The 18,014-nt window shown below is 40.2% G+C and overlaps 1 protein-coding gene across 3 annotated transcripts in view; it reads left to right on the top strand.

Moving 5' to 3' along the window:
• Positions 1-3,135: 3,135 nt before the first annotated feature.
• Positions 3,136-18,014, top strand: part of COL8A1 (collagen type VIII alpha 1 chain) — a 166,312-nt gene continuing 151,433 nt past the window's right edge. For all 3 annotated transcript variants that reach the window (XM_042230658.1, XM_060416596.1, XM_004002871.4), the window contains exon 1: positions 3,136-3,214. The gene's annotated coding sequence lies outside the window, so the exon portion shown is untranslated. The remainder of the gene's footprint in view (positions 3,215-18,014) is intronic.

The raw sequence follows: 18,014 nt of genomic DNA on the forward strand, positions 1-18,014 counted from the left end.
CCAAATGCCAACACCTCCCTGAAACCACTTTGCAACCCAACTAACAAGAATTACATGGTTTTTTTTTTTTCCTTCCATGAGAGTAGATCTACATTCTTACTATTTTCCTTTGCTTTGAATACCCCACACTGTCTGTATCCATTCTTAATAGGTATTTATTAGTTGATTAATTCTAAATTTTAAAAAAAAGTTTCCATTTTCAAAGCTCTTTAAAATAAGGTAATAATCTGTAGCTGTTATTACATTCACACAATGGAAACTTCAGAGCCATCTAGTATGTTGTCATTGGATTCCTTTCTTTCCACAAAAGACCAAACTAGGTCATTTCAAACCTCAGTCACCTTCAAGAGATTCTAGAAGGGCACTCGAAGAGTCAGCAAAGAGATCACATTCCTGGATTCCTGATTTGTTGTCCAGATCTGCTAGAGTTAGATTCAGGCAAGTGTGAACTGGAGAAATGAACTAACCGTTAGCACCATCCAAACAAAATGAAAGGAGCTCTTTTGTTACATAGCTGGATATTCAAGTTTGAAAGGAGGGAGTGATGGAGGAAAAAGGGAAAGAAAATACAGCTGTCAATTGCCTTCCCTTTGAATGTGCTTTGCTTGCCTTTTCTGTTTCTATTTTTCACAACTATGTGATGGATCTGGAATGTCTAAAGGCATTAAATCAGAATTGAAAAGGTGATTTGCTATAATCTGATAAGGATATCTACTAATATGTATCACCCAGAGGTGCCTCTAACTGGGTCCTAATTAGCTTTCCCAGAAAACATTTCTTCACTAAACTATAAAGTTCCAGAAGTGGTAGCTTTCCTGTGAAATCGTATTTGATTTCAAGGGTCAACCCCAGAAGACTCAATGCAGTTTTATTTCTAAGTCCAGTAACAAAGCTGTTCATTTCATAGACTTCCTTCAGTGGATTTAGGCATATTCTCAAAGCACAAACATACTATTTGTGAAGGGGTTCTAGAAATGAAAAATTATAACTATTAAGACAAATAATCAATGTCATGAAACATCATGAGTAACATCTGAGTAACTGTTCTAAGGTCAAGTTTGTGTTTATAATAAAGAACTTAAATGTTTCACCTCGTATATCATTAATTCTCCTCATATCCCAGGCACAGGGGGTTGTTGACTCCCAGCTGTATCCGAATGAGAATAAGATTAGTTAGGAAGAAAGCAATTGAGGCTTTGAAGTCTAGAGGCAGACAGATGGGATTATGAAAATGTAAAAGTTATGTTCAATGTAACCTAAACACATATGACAACTAATATTACTATTATCCAAATACCACTGTTGGATATTTTCTTATGAATTTCTTTAAAATCCTTTTTTATATCTGTGGACCTTTTACAACCAATGGTTCTTAAAGGGAGGAGTTTTTTTTTTTGCTCCTCCTCCCCCGCAATTTGGGTAAGTGTAGGCACATTTTCAATTCTCATAACTCAAGAAGGAGAGTGCTACTGGCATCTGGTGGGTAGAGGCCAGAGATAGTGCTCAACATCCTATAATAGCCAGAAAAAGTTCTCACCAGAATTATCTGGACCAAGATGTCAACAGTACCCAGTTCAACATATTCGGCTCTTGGTCATCATTTTTCCTTCTCTTGGAGTCTGATAACCTCTCCCCACTCCACACACAAAGACATCAGGACTAACCTGAGGCCAGGTCAGGCATTCTATATGGTGGCCTCATGTGCAGAGTACACGTGCTCTGGAAGCTCACCAAATACGGCTCCCCTTCTTGCTAGCTTGAGCTAGTTGCTTAACCCTTTGAAATTCCTTTCTTTAAAAAAAAAAAACTACACAATATGAATCATATTTGACTCCATAAGGCTGTGGTGAAATGAATCAAGTTTCATGTGTGAATATATTACTATACATTTATATAGTTATATATCAATATTGTCAGTAAAAGTTATTTCCCCTGTTCTTTTCAGGCCCATCCATCCATCTCCCTGCCTCTTTCTTTCCCCTTGTCAGTACCCCTCACCCTCAAGGCTCAGGTTCTCTCTTTTCAAATGCTTTAATTCCTGTGGTGGCAAAAATCAAACTTGGGCTAGGAAGTGAGTCACGGCTCAGCAGCTAAAGGAGTTTGTTTTTCTTTCTCTGAATGTATTTCTTAAGAATTTCGGCCTGATCCTTCAGCCTCTTGTTGGTTGAATCCTCTTAATGTTTAAGACACACAGAGAGCTATGGCACCAAGACGTTTTCCAATTGCTAGGAATGAGAGTTTTTAAAATACCGAAAATAACCAGAGGGCAGAGAGCCCTGCAATCCTGTTACATAAGCAGATGTTGGAGGACCGAGGCTGGTTTTGAGGTTCCTTTCTCCACAAGCCAATCTCCGCTGATCCTCTCCAACCTTTGCTGGATTTACCTTAATGCTGCAGAAGTCTCCCGAGGGGCCTCTGGATGCTGCGCACTACCGGCAGCACCAGGAGAACTTGCTGGTCACAAAGCACAGTGGGGAGTGATGAGTGAAGGGCCGGCTTTCACCCGCGGGGGGTGGGAGACCAGGACGCAGGAGGGCGGCCGGATGGCAGCCGGCTGTGGCCAGCCCTTCTCCGCGCCCATCCAGAGCTCGGGATGCGCTACTCCGAGGGCCAGCTTCCCCTCCTTTCCCTTGCCTGTGAAATTCCAAATATTCCTGAACCGTTATTTAGGTTTACGAATTCACAGAAAATACCTATTGTTATTCTCCGTCACTCACAACTCGCTCCCCAACACCACTGCCATCTAAAATGTCATACAAAATGGCAAATCATCAAAATTCTGCTTTCCCTCCGTATCTTGCTTGTTTGACTGTCTCAGTCTCCTGGTCGTTTTCTCCCCAGTCTTTTCCCTGTCTGTGGACTACATCCCTTTATAAGTTTTCTCTCTTGTCTCTCTCTGTCTCTCTTTTTCTCTCCTTCTCCCTCCTCTCCCGTTTCCACTGCTTCCTCCGCTCCTCCACCCTCCTCCCTCCCCGCCCCTCCTCCCTCTCTCCGGCTCCTGGCTCTGCCCTCGCCGCCCCTCCCCAGAGAAGAGTGTCCAGCTTCCCGGGGCTGCCCGCCCGCCGCTGCTCCTCTGCCCACCTACCATGAGGAGCGGCTCCTCCCACCTGCCCATAAAAGCCAAGTGCATGTTACCAGCAGCGGATCAGAGCACTTTCCCGGTCCTCTCCTGTGGGAGCCCCCGAGCCTCTCTCCTGGATCTTACTTGCTCAAGGTAAGATAACCCTTCTGCAGGCATCTGACCTACTGGGGGTTGCTTTGGGGGAATCAGTTTCCCCTGGTCAACGTGCTTACTGTTTGGTTAGAGCTGATTCTTATGGATGCCAGATCGGCTGCTCCTTTAAACCAGCAACTGGTTTGAAAACAAACTTCTGTTTGAACGGTAAAATAAAAGTTCGTTTGGGGCAGAAACAGCAGCATAAATATTGCAAAAACCTTTTCGCCTTTTAAATCACTTTTTCCCCTGGTTGCTGGCTGTTGCCGAGGTTAAAGTGTATCTGTTTGGGGTGTTTTCCTGATCGCTTTTCATTGTAAATATTTCACGTAACAGTGGGGGCAAGGAAAACTTTGTCCCATTGTCAAAAATGTACTTTAAAAGAACACAATTAGTTTCCTAAAAATAGCACAAAGGTCTGCTAACAATTTTGCCATGTTTTCCAAACCCCCAAGACAGCTTCTGTGAGTCCTTTAAAAAATATCTTTCCAGGTTTAAGTGCTTGGAAAAAATGATGCCAACGGGTACCCTTTGCCCAGAGACCATAATCAGGTGGCTGGTAGATAGGAAAGAACAAATCCAAATTGACAAGCTACGGCACAACGTGAGAGCACAAAATTGTCTTTTCAAGACGTCCTAAAATGAGAATTGTGCTGGAATAGAAGTGTATAAAAGAACTTCATGAATTTCTATACACACACCTAAACATAAAGCATTTCAATGTGTTCCACAGTCAGAGAAAAATACAGGCCAGATTATCCAATACTTCTGTTTACACCCGAGGGTTGTAAAGAACGATCAGCTTGAAGGCTTTGGAAGTTTGATCCCTGCTTGTCACCTTCTTTTTCCTTATCTAGTAAAAATTGATCTGATTGCCAGAGAGATAGTCTTTAAGCTACCCTCATTTTTAAAGACTTCGGACTTTACAGCCTGATCTCTGAGGTCTGAGAATATGTGTCGTGCACCTGTGAAGGAAAAACGTCCTCCGCAGCTACTTCTGGAAAACCAGACACTTAGTCCATGAAGTTTGCAGTCAGAATCTGCGGGCTGTGTGGGATGAAACTCTCTCATGTGGGAGAAAAACCCTCTTCAAATATTTCCTCTGGGGAATTGCACAAGACAGCTGAGAGACGGCAAACCAAAGCTGGCAGTCAGGAAACCGAACCACTGTTTCAGCCCTCAAGGTTCTTAAAGTAGGAGAGGAAAAGGTTTCCTTTTTTTTTTTTTTTTTTTTTGGTTTGTTTATATTGTTTCTCTTGAAAAAGGAAAAGTCTCCAAAGCTGTAAAAAATTCTTCACTATTAAAGAAAATAGAATCATTAGAAGTTTAGCTAAGGGTCTTCCAAACCTTTCCCCCTTATCGTTTGCATATCAAAAGAAATAATAAAGATATTTAAAATTTCTACTTGGCATGGAGAGGATTCAATGCTATTATTCAAATGAAAAAGTTATATGTCAAACTTCCTGTCATGCGAAATTTTGCTTCATTGGAAAAAATTATTACTAGGAGTGCGGTTTCCTTTAAGAAAATGATATAAAATTACTATTGGCCATGATAATATGTGACCTGAGCATATTAAAATACCTTTTATCTCAAGCCACAGTGCAGACTGCTTGCTTCATATTTGCTGTAAGTGGCAAGAGCACAGGTGTGGGACCAGGCCAAACCAAGTGTGCGGTATGTCCAAGCTAATTCCTCTTTTATGTTAGTGCCGGATTCACGCCCATCACCACGAGGGTGAAGAGACACTGCTTCATTCACCAGATCCCCTTGAGGAAAGTTATCTTTTCTGGGAGGGAAAAAAAAAAAAACGTGCTGCCAGTGTAAAAGAGCTCCCTGTTATTCCTAAATGTGGGGATGAAAAGTGTTCCCCCAGGGTTTGCTTCTGCTTTTCCTGGCAGTTAATCCACTCTACCAGCTATGAACCATTTCACAGTAACTGCTTTCCCCATGTGCCATCACATTCAACACCCTAAATAACTAGATGAGATCATCCTAGACTGCTCATGACCTCACTTTCCCAGGGGTCTTTACCAGACACTAAAAATGACACTTTCTCCATAGTTTCCTCCTTAAGTTTATAGAAAGATCAGTAGTGGGGAGTCATGGAGTCCCCCCAGCGTCTCCCCCTTTGCACAGGATATAGAGGCATGAGGCTTGTCTATGCCATTGTATCACTGCCCCTGGGTTGGGTTGGTTCATGGCCCTACCTACCCCATCCCACTCCAGCACAATTTGAGTGACTCCTTTAATGTTTCTTATAAAAGAAAAGTGACTGCATGTTTCCCTAGAGATACACAGGACGGGAGCTCGGTTGATCTGGAGGGCCTGTTACATCTAGGGAAACACACATTTTAGATCTGCTATTCCCAAAATTATAAAACAATATTCTTCCCATGATCAGAAGGTATATCCTACCTTAATTCCATTTGTGAAACAAAAATCAAGGAGAGGGGAATGAAATGAACAGAGAATTGAGAGGGAAGCTGGGCAGAACTGCTCCTAGAAAGTGCCCTAGAAGAGTAAGACCAGAATCTCTGTAACAAATGCAACTTCTTTTTGCTCTTTTTTTATGTGGAATATGGGGAACAAAATCCATATCTGCTGTTGTTGTTTTTTTAATCAATAAGAGTATTTCTAATAATTTAAGATTCATCTCTGCTATACCCTTCTGTAACAGAAAGAACAGCCCTTCTAGAGACCAAAATGATTTCAGGTCTGCCCCACATTAAAAACCCATAGACCTTTGCCAGTTATAATTTTATAATAAAAGCTACATTCTGAATATAAAAAGCCTCAGAACACATTTTTAACTAATGGGTAGTTCATGTCAACAAATCCACCTCTCACTCTCTCAAAGAGTCCAATGTTCAGTAACTGTTTGAAAGTTATAAGTTAGAGGCAGCTGTCTACTCCTCCCTAACCATGGTCTTCAACTATGATATGGCAACCTGCAGCATGATTGACATGCGGTGGTATTTGCCAATCTCTGGTCCTCCAAGTAACCCTCTGAAAATTAGGTCTTTCTTCAGGCCCCGGCTTCCTTCTCTTCCACCAGGCCCCCGTGAACATCCATATGCATAACTCAAGGAAAGTATAGATCTCGAGACTAGAATGCCATCTTCTGAGAGTTTCATTGTTCTAGCTACTGAGTAGAATGAAAAAAAAAAAAAAGATACAGAGAGAAGAATGAGTGTCCTATGGAATTTAGAGAATCACTTTAGCATTGTGTAAAAAAGAACCCCTTACTACCCAAAGTATCTAAAAATTTAAATTAAGAAATAAAAAGGCCAGCTTACTGGTTGTTTCAAAATGCTAAGAATATAATGAAAAAGATCTTCCAATGACCTGACAGTCATTAACATCAGTTTATACCCGCAAGTACTAATTTAGAGCTCAGCTAAACTTTCCCTTTGCAGAGACCCAAGGAGTGAAGACTGGGAAAGAATAGTAACCACATTTCAGCACCAACAGAGAAGCCACTAATTAGACATTCCACTATTGACTTGGGAACTACATTTGCTGTTTGAGGAAGGCGGTTCTTATAGTCTATCTTCAAGCAAATAGATTTGCAACAAGAGGGCTAAAGGGAGTCACACACAGTCGGAATGTCTATAATCTGGGGGCCCTGTGAACACAAATCCGCAAAGCTGTTGAAATTGCAAGGAATCAAACTGAAGTGACTGAAACAAAAATGTTCCCAAAAACTGATCATAGAGCAATCTACTAAAATAATAATGAATTTTCACTTCTCAGTGTAACATAACAGCAAAAGCTATTATGGACACCTATAACTGATTATGTAAAATATTAAAACACATTGATGGTCTACCTTCAATCTCCTCTGTTAATTTTGGGCTCACTTCTACTGTCCTTCCTGGAAAATGAAAGCTGTCCTTCTCTCCTCCAGTACAGGATGTACAGATGCAGTCATGCCTCTCTGTGCTACCTCCTTTTTTTTTCTTTCAGTGAAAGAAATCTCTTTTCAATCCTTATAGATCTTATAGTTTCTGGAGTACCACTCATAGCTGTGGCACCTCTCTTTATCAAAAGTCTCCTACTTCTCTTAAACAGGTGAGGTAGATTTTCACTCCAACAAATAAGAAACCTTTACATTTTTCTAAAGTTTAATTCATATACCTAGAAGATAGATAATTTAAACTTGCTACATGCTTCCAAACTGAAAGGAAGCATCTAAGAAGTTTTATTTATCTAGGCTCTAGTCTAACTTCTTGGGTTTTAAAAATTTATTTAGGGAATCACACAGTACAAACGCTGAAAGAATCCTTGGAGCTAATTCTAACAAAGTTAATTTTACAGATGAGAAAAGTCAGAGAGCTTGATGTCTTTCCTAGGGTCACCCAGACATGAGTAGGAGAAGCCAGACTGGAGTTCGTATAACCGAACTCTCTGTTCAGGGCTCTATTTTGAATAACTTTCATGTTTCTTCCCCATATAGTGGGTATCTAAGATGTCTCTGTGATGAGAATCCTGTTGAAACATAAAATATAGAGTTCTCAAAAACTGTAACTGGTAGAGGTTTGGGGCTTCACTGTACCTCTCCTACAGAATGTTCAGAAACACTGGTACAATCCCTTATGAAGAGTGAAATCACTGGTTGTCACCATCACAGGCACCTTGTGTGTTTTTATCTTCATTCCAGGGTCTTATAGGTAATAGCTGCTTGGTAAACCTGTGTTGAGAGAGTGAGTGATTGATTAAAGAAAAAAAAAAGGCTAAGTATAAAATATCCATATTTCTTAACTCCTTCCATAAAAATCCTTACAAGTCTACAGGTACTTATAGAGACTCAGATCTCAAGTATATCAAATTTAAGATTCCCTGGTGCTTTAAGTAATGCAGGAGAGTTCATTTAGCCTTATCAATGGCTGAGCCATTTCCCTGCCTACAGAGATTTCATTAATCCTTACATTTGCCTGAGATCTAGGCATAATGCTATTTTTTGCAGCAGGCTTAAGACTGAGTTCCAATTTTTCCATGACAGAACAAATGTATTATTATTTATGTGATGATTTACAGCATAATCTTCCTCTTCTGGCATGACATTGACAGTGTGTTATCAATATACCTGGAATCTCCTCAGGTCTTTAATGAAAGAAATGACAAAAATATGCGTAATGGACCATTAAGGAAATACTGGTTAAGGGGTGCAGGCATGAGAAGTGTTATGACATGAGAGAGGGACTATCAAGAGGTCAAGAGTATAGAGAGAAGATAGTGCAGCTAAGAGGATCCATTCCTCTAAAACAAGAGGGAGAAACTCCGGAGAAGCAATTTTTTTTAACATGATTGTCAGAGCTAAGACCCACTCAAATGTTTGGGAAGTAAAATCCTATTTGGATCAGACTTCTTTCTGTACAGTACAATATTAGGAATGGCTAACATGGGGGAAAGCTTTATAAATCTTACATCTATTGAAACTCTTCTTAACCCTTAACTGGACTTCCACTGAGGAAAGAACCTCACTTGACCTCATTTTAAACTTGACCCTGACCCAAAGTACTAACTCCATGGATATCATGTCATCAAAATGTTCTCTGCTAAGAGAAAAATACAACTTTTCGTAATACATAAAGTTACCCCAATGTGGAAAGTGATAAAGGTAGAAAAGAATATTCTTGTATCTTTTCTAGAAAGAACTTACTGAGAAAGAGAAAGATGTTACCTCAGATGCTTCTTCACTTTCCTCTAAAGCATGCCTGACAATTGTTTGCAAAACTTTGAAATAGTCATTGTGTTTCTGAAATTGGTTTATTGTATGTTAAAATTTACATGGTCAGACTAAGCTTCATTGTGAAAACATACTTTTAAGTAAGTCTTTCTTGAAGACTGTCTTTCTTAAGCTCTCTTGATGTGTTTACATCTCAGGATATTTAGGCACTGGCATCATTTGATATGCTGAGATTAAAGACAATTAGTCACTTCATGTACTACTTTTCCAACTAACTGAATAGGCCTGGGTGTGGATGTCAGCTGTTGGCTTCTCCAGGAAATAAAATGTATCAGCCTGTTGGGGAGCTTTTCTAGTCCTCTCTGTTAGCTAGATAAAACAGCTGTTTTGCTGAAATTCTGGGCCACCATTAGGGTTTCATCTATTAGGGAACTATGGCCGATTTAGAAAGACATTTGGCCACCCAGCAGTGGCGGGGCTAAGCCACAGCTGCCCTCAGTTCAACAGCAGGACAGCAGACCTTCCGAGCTGGTTGAAGAGTGTTGTCCTGGGGCAGCTGGGAGATATTTTGTGAGCTCTCATCCCATTTAGTATGTTTCCTCTATCATACTGCGTGCAAGCTAAAGATAAATCTAAACTTGGTCCATAAATTCAAAGCGATGACTGTACATTATTATATTTCTTTGAAGATCTGTACTTAACAATTTTCCCATCCAGAGGTCATAGTGTTCATCCATACTGTAAAGCCAAAAAGTGGCCTCTTAAAGGGCACGTACAAGACAAGCCTGAGGAATGTAGGAAGGGAGACGCTAGGTGGAGCTAAGAATTTGAGGCTTAGGTGACCAAGACTGTTGAGGTAGAAAGAATGAAGGAAGATAAGGAATCTGCAGCAAAAATAGGCTATTGGATCCACAGTCCCTAACTTCAAGTCCAGTTCCCCTTCTAGCTCCCAGCTGACTCTAGTCCCCTGCTGTCCCGTGAGTGGGGAGGGAGGTTATTGACCAGTAGAGGGAGCCGAGGGGTTGAGTGTCTCAGAACAGACAACTGATTTCTTCCCAGAGGGAGCCTTCAGATTTTCATTTTTCTGATAAAAGACAGAACAAGGTGTCCTCTACAACCAGTGGCTAAAATGTAGCACGGGAGTATACCACATTGCTGGTTTTCCTTTAAAAAAAAAAAAAAAAAAAAAACTCCCAATTTAAGCCTCTACAAATAAATCACCTGCATTTCAGCAATGCCAGAAATGTCCAGGCATGTAGGAGTTTATTTGAAAGAAAACCATGGCAATCTTAGAAAATGTTCTTTCCGAGGCCACCACCAGCCAAGACTTAAATGTTCAGGACTAAACGCTCAATTCAGCAATAAATAAACCACATCAGCTGGGGGTCAGCAGGAGACAAGCACAGAGTCAAGGGCCGAGAAAACCTCCTGGGTTCCAAAGGGAAGCCCTAGCATCCTGCCAGGATCAACCCTTGGTCCCCAGGAGAGGGGAAGGGAAATGCAAGAAAGAAGGAGGCAGAAATGGGCCAAAAAGGCTTTATCCAATCAAGATGGCCCAGAACCTACGTTCCAGGATCCTTGTTTCTCCAGGCAGCAGTCAGAGTCTTGCCTAGACCAAAGTGAATACCTTTCTGTTGAACATTTCCATTGCACAGTGGTGTAGGGATGGCTTGTTAAGACTTGAGACAATTGCAAAATTCAGAACCCTCTAGAGGATAGAGATCAGTTAGGAGCATTTAAAAAAAAAAAAATCCTTGGCATACCAGGAAAGGGCAGCTTGCTTTGTAAAAATTATGACATTCACAGGAAAACAGAACAATCCTCTCTCTAGGACTATTCATGATCTCAGTAGAGATGAAGCTGTGAAGTTGGTATGCATGTGGCCTGAGAATCCTCTGTTCTAGGAATCTTTAGTGTTTTAGTCCCCAGAATACCTTGACTGTTTCTGGAGCCTTTATCATCTTTATGCCTTAATTTATTTATCTTGAATAGAAGAACAATTCTCAAAGAACCACTCTCTTTAGAGGAAATTAAGGTCTTGCCAAAAATTTTACAGAATGGTGCTACTTAAGCATACATAGTTAATGGATTGTGCTCAGGACACCTGGAGATGGCTCTTAGCATTTACAAAAAACCAAGTTAAAATGGAATACAATGCCAAATAAGCACATAACTTTCCAAGATATACTAAGAGCATTTTTATTTCTTATGATACAGAGGACAATATTACATGTCTCAAGGGGCCAGATAAGGCCTAGGGTAAGTAGAAAAAGGGAAGCTATGACTTCAAGAGTCTCAAGAGGCCTATATGTTCACCTATTCATTATCTTGACACCAGTCAAAAGATAATTCCTCATACAGAAAAAAAAGTTTTTGTGATTTTTAAAGTTGTTTTACTGGAGAAAGATATTTTTAATAGTGACTGTTATAGTATAAAATTTCCAAAGTGTGTTTCAAAACAAGTAATATATGGGATATTAACATGTTTATACAGAAAAAAGTTTCTATGGTCAAATAAACTTTAGAAATAATCAAATAACATGACCAATTTTACTTATTATTTTACAACTAATACAAGTAATTTTACCAGTTACTTATTATTTTACAATTTTACTTACAAGATTTCATAAAGACCTTAATATGCTCTGTATATTTTCATTCTTCAAAAAAGTTACAGTAAATAGTGTGTACCCAACATATTCGATGACAAATCTCAACCTGAGGGCATCTCTCGGGTCTGGTATTTTATGGGACAGTTTAGGAATCACAAGCCTCAACTGTTTTCAGTTTAAATTATTCCCAGATTTACTGGGACATAATATTTTCAGTGTTACTAGTTAATATGTAATATACATGGATTGTCAGTATATATTATGTGCTATGTCAAACTATAAAGTAAGAAACAATCCCAGTGTGATTTCCAAACCCAACTGAAAAGGCAAGAAAAGAAGCAAATGAATATCTTGGTCCCATGACTAAGTTCTTTATGATAAGAACAGCAGAAATGTTGGAATAATTTACCAATAGTTAAGTTAAACAGTAAATGAGAGAGAAAAAGAGGGGAGGGAGTGATGGGAAGAAAGAAAGGAAAGAGGGGGAGCAGGGAGAATATTGGATAGACTGAAATGATCTCTTCCTCCCCTCATCTTTCTCAGTGCCAGGATATTGTGTTACAAATAGAGAAATGGCCAACAATAGTAATAAGTCAGTAAATGGGCAGCCTGGATAATTTTATGAATTAGCTCAACAACCCCTGAGCTGTTCAACAGAAGCATCACTAATTAATCAAGATCATTAACCAAACATTTTTCTTGAGAATTTACTTTATCGCCATCACTAGGGAGCTAATTCCTGGAATAGGAACACACTGATAGCCTAGTATATCTTGCTACGTCAGGGCTTATTGGTTTACCTATGACACTCAGACCTCCTACCCGTATCAAATTGACTACTTCTGTTAGGGTTCTACTCTGGGACATCTCTTTCCCCTTTACAAAGATCATGCTTGGAAGCCAATATCCCAAAAGCATTGCAGTGTAGCATCCTCTCCTTCAAGAAAATAAGTTCGCAGTCATCCAAGGGAAAAACTCAAACTCATCATTTCTAGTTACAGTTATAGAGACTATCTAGTAAGTGTCTCACAGAAGCAGACACTTTACTTCTCTCATTATCACCAGCAGTACAAAGATGGTATTATCATTCTCAATTCAAAGATGCGAAAAACGGAGCGCCTATTTGGTCAAGCAACTTGCCCAGGGTCACCCAGCTAGAAGTGGCAGAGCCAGGATTCCCATCCCAGCCATGCTCCAAGGCCATAGGTTTCCTGCTCCTTCACGGCGCCCCTCCTGAGGTCTCATCAGATCACAAAAGGAGGAAAAAATATCGACTCCCTGTGTCACTACCTCTGACTCATAAAGAAAGTGAGAGAATTCCAATGGCTCTGTTCCTAGACACTGCCGACTGGCTCTGTTTTTTGTTTAATACTGTGATTTTAATTTCTTTTTCTTTTTTGTATCTTTTTCCTAAAAGCATGCTGCCATTTCAGAGCCAAAGAAGTAAGGTCTGTGTAACTAGAAAAATAAACAAAAAAAGCTATCATTTCTCCCTGGGGTAATTTATAAGGTCTAAGGTTTCTCCATAAATTCTCCCCAAGTGATCCCAAGTTGCTTGGCATGAGTCTGGGAAAAAGAGTGACAAGCAAGCATGTCATTCCTCAGGCAGAAGAAATTCCCATGAGTGTATGAGGAACAGCCTAGAACAGAGGTGCTCTAGCATGTGAAACACACTTGAATCCAGCTCCCTGGATCATTCTTTGACTCTTGCTATATTCCATACCCAGGTAAGAGAGGAAAGACAGTGTAACTGAGGCCCCAAGCCACGTGAGTCACCTAGACAAAAGTCTATTGTCTTTACACCTGCTGCTTAACCTATTTGAGGGTGTACAGGTATCCCCCACTTTCCAAAAGTTCACTTTATGCCACTTCACTTCTATGAAAGACCTATGCTACTACCTGTTTCTGCTAATCTAAAGAAATCCAAAGAAGATTTTCACCTTTATGGGGGGAGGGGGGGTGGGGAGGGAATGCAACAGTGTTGGGCTGGCCAAAAAGTTCATTCACATTTTTCCATACGATGGTATTGAAAACCCAAACACACTTTTTGGCCAAGCTAATAGCATTCAGCACTGCCAAGCTCCTTCCCCAGGAACTGCACTCAGCATCAAGCCGCCATAGCTCTGAACCATGTCTGTAAGCCTCTAAGCTTGTTCTGGATTTATTTTTTGCACAAGATGTGTCCTAAGGTACCTGCTTCTTCGCTTTACCCCATTTTGCCTATGAAAGATTTCATATGAATGCTCTGATTTCAGAGAGCAGGGGAAGCTTGCACGTAGAAAATAATTACACTCTGAGCCCTTCCTTTGTACTGTGCCAAAGACAAAAGAGGAAAGAAGGTCTCGGTCTTTCCACATGGTCACATTCTGCTTTGCTTTACAGTTTTGTGCTTGATCTTCCCTCTCTGCCTGGAGCATTCCCCATTTGATCTACTGATTTGGTTTGTACTCCTCCTCTGAGATTCAGAGCAGCAAACCTCCCCTCTGAGAAGACCTGCCTGCCCCTGGCCTGTCTTGACTGGTGCACCTCCGCACGCCCACTAGTGTTCTGTGCACAGCCCTGTCACGGCCACATCTTTGTATAAGACAGTGATCCCCTTGTAGGATTCATGTGCTGTTTATCTCTGCACCTTCGATGCTTAGCACACAAGAGAAACTTAATAAATGTGAAAAGGAAAAAAGGGATGGGGGGACAATGCAATGATGGTACACGAGAGGCTCTAAATATGCTTTTCCCTCTCCCTGTAGGTTGTTCCAAGAAGCGCGCGTGCGCGCGCACACACACACACACACACACACACACACACACACACACGCAGTATTACTAGGCTCAACTCTGTAGCTGTTTGTAAGGCTCAGGATGAACTCCCAGTGAGAGACTAATATTAAATATGAGCCTTCTGAACACCTAACTACATAAGGCAAGATTATTTGCTGGGTGGTGCCACTGCCCCAGGACTATCAATAACCTGCTCAAAACTATTCATTAGCATTAGAAAACAGATCAAACACCGTAGCTTGCCAGCCAGTCCCTCCATCTCTCTTACCCCAATCCAGCATTCCATTTTCATCCCTCTCCAGTCTGTACCAGGAATCTGACCTAAGTCAGATGGACTGTTCTTCCCCCAAATATTCTTTCCTCTTTTTTCTACTGACTGTGCCCCACTGTCCTTTACACTTGTCAAAATAACCCTAAATTCAAGGTCCTACTAAGATCTTCCTAAGTATTGCAGCCTGCATTGATTCTTCCTTATTCTCCACTGGTTGGTGGTTATTGTAAATATCACTTATGTGTTCCCAAACCCTGTATTGAAGAAACTGGGGCTGTCTATTAGAACTTGCTGCAATTATAGAAATGTGTTACAACTGAACCTTCCAATATGGTAGCCACCAGCTCTATACGGCAACTGAGTACTTAACATGTGGCTAGTGCAACTGAGGTACTGACTTTTATTTTATATTTTTGTAGTCCCTTTAAATTTAAAATGGCATAGCCACATGTGGCCAGTGGCTACTGTATGGGACAACACAGAATATTTAACTTTTTGTGTGCTACGTCTTATATCCTTGATGAACATATAAACTTTTGGGAAAAAATTGAATTCAGTTCTTTTTTGTATCCTCAGCTAATGCCATGATTGCAGCAGCATTCAACAAACGTTGTGTTCGGTGCATTGCTACACTACTGGGTCTGCCTCTGATAGTTATACTCTCTTGAAGAAGTCCTCTCCCATACATACATAATATTAATAAAAGAATACAGATTGTCTTTGCTTTTTTAAATGTTTAAACTTACTCCGAATGGCACTGTATCACTACATGGATCCTTTATCACTGTAAAACCAAAATGAGATGAAGAATGATTTGAACTGAGTCTCTAAAAGAAAAAGTTTCATTATGCATAACTATCTCTTTTCTTTTCCCTTTGGGGGCGGAGAATATGTTTTAAATGTTTTTTAAACATATTTCAGACCTACTGAAACAGAATTTCTTCAATTTTCAAAATGACCTTTTCTACAGAGAAAGACTGTCCCTGAGAATCTGAAACAAGTTCAGCCACCAGATTTTTATTACTCCCTGAAGCCCCATCACTTTCTAAAGGAAAGTAGTTCTCAATGACAGACTTTCCCATAGCACTTTTGACTCTATTTCTAGTGCCCAATCTGAGGCTCTTGGAAGAAGGCTAAACCTCTACCAGCAGGTCAGGGAAGGTCACGGGTCTTTGGAATTTGACAATGATGCACCCCTGGCATTTGCTGGCTTACCAACAGCCCTTTAGGAATCATCATGCCAACAGGCCAACCACACAACAAAATCCTGTGCCTGCAAAGCCAAGAGCAAAGTGATCAAACAGTCTGGCTGCAGATTCTGACTTATTAATAAGCTTTCAGAAAATAAACCAGAATGTGTCTCTAACAGCAACAGTTTATAGGAGATGTTTAATGATTTCAGAGGTCGGCCATACCGCATGCCTTCCTTCTGACTCAGTGAAGAGCAGGACAGGGCAGAAGAGACGTGGACCAAGCCAGGGCAATCAGCTGTATCTTTTCCATTCACAGCTAAGTTTATTTGGAGTGACTGGAAAAACCTTCAATGAAAACTTTTTTTTAATAATAAAATAAAAGAATTTACCCTGAGATCATCAGCCAGACAACATCGAGAAATAATCATGGGTTGGTATTTTCCTCTGCCTTGTAAAATATTTACAAATTGTAGGATAAGCAAGCCCTAGAGGATCATAAAGAATAGCAATAACATTTCAATTGTATTTTTTTAATATTTAGTCATCAAAGATATCACCATGTGTTTAAATCACATTTGAATACATATAAATAAAATTTTCATCTGCAGACAGGAGCCAGTGGCTAAAGAAAGAATCCACTGACTCCTTTAAAACAGAGCAAGAACACCGGAGAAGTTTGAGATCTTGTTTTTATAAAATAGAATTCATTACTACCACATGAGGAAGAGAGTATTAGTAAGTATCTTAATTTGAGGCCTTTTAAACATGAATGTATTGATGATGATAAAAATAACCTTTGCAAAGAAATCTGCAGTTTATGACATATATTCTATATATACATTCCTTTATTTGCATTAGAGATTTTTATCTATATTTCACGCATGAGTCTGTGGAGACTTAGAAAGATGAAGCAAATTTCACAACATCATTTAGACAGCAAGTGATGGAGCTTGAATATGAACCTAGATCATCCCATTCCTGAAGTCCTCTTTTTTCTACTCACCTAGGCTTACAGTATCACACCCAGGTATGGTCCTGGCATGATAAATGAGAAACTGCAGCAGAGAAAAGCTGAATGATCTTTAAGATTACTTCATAAACCAGATTCAGTGATTAAGAATGTGCTTTTCAAGAAGATAGAACTCAAACTCCCAACAATGATAGCAGTTAATGTGTAATGAAGGTTTACTTTGTGCTGTGTAGAATGCCAAAAACTTCTCTTTTTTTTTCTTATATATTAGTGCATTTTATCCTGATCAATTTCCTATGAGACAGGATATGTAAGAGAGGTGAAGTAATTTCCTCAAAGTCGCGTGGCTGGAAGTAAAGTAACCAGAATATGAAACCAGTAAATCATATTCCTGAGCTCTCCTGTTAACTGCTTCATCATTGACACTTTATCCCCAAAGAAGTAATCACAACACCCTATTAATAATCTGTGGACAAATAGATTGGCAATGGTCGCAGGACCAGCAATATAGAAATGCCACTAATGATTAGCAAGAATAGTTTTGTAGATTGTTTTCTGTACAGTTGATGATTTGGAAGGACACACAATTAATTTTAAACCTGCCTGTAAGTCATAAGTGAAGTGAAGTGAAGTCGCTCAGTCATGTCCAACTCTCTGCAACCCATGGACTGTAGCCCACAAGGCTCCTCCATCCATGGGATTCTCCAGGCAAGAATACTGGAGTGGGTTGCCATTTCCTTCTCCAGGGGATCTTCCCGACCCAGGGATCGAACCCAGGTCTCTCCAATTGCAGGCAGATGCTCTAACCTCTGAGCCACCAGGAAAGCCTGGTTGTAAAGGGTATTTATAAAATCCCCTTTTAATTAATGCCAAAATGCATGTCATTAATGGAAGAAAAAATAACAAAACACCTTAAACCATCGACAAGAAGCCACTCTCACAAATAAAAGCACTGAATTTGGCAGAAGTCACAGGGTCGTGTACTACCTCTGCTACCTAGAAGCACAGACACCCTGGGCAAGACAGTGGGTCTCACCCAGTGTTCACTTTCTTGGCTTTAGAATTAATCTGCCTCTCCTGATTGTTATGACATTTAATAAGATAACATATGAGAAAGTATCTGGCACTCAGAAGGCACTTACTACAAATTATTTGATAATATTGACTCCTAATTATTGAAAGTGAAAGTGAAGTTGCTCAGTCATGTCCAACTCTTTGGGACCCCATGGACTGTAGCCTATCAGGCTCTAGGCTCCTCAGTCCATGGGATTTTCCAGGCAAGAA

Source organism: Ovis aries, chromosome 1, assembly GCF_016772045.2.
Source record: "Ovis aries strain OAR_USU_Benz2616 breed Rambouillet chromosome 1, ARS-UI_Ramb_v3.0, whole genome shotgun sequence".
Lineage (NCBI taxonomy): Eukaryota > Metazoa > Chordata > Mammalia > Artiodactyla > Bovidae > Ovis > Ovis aries.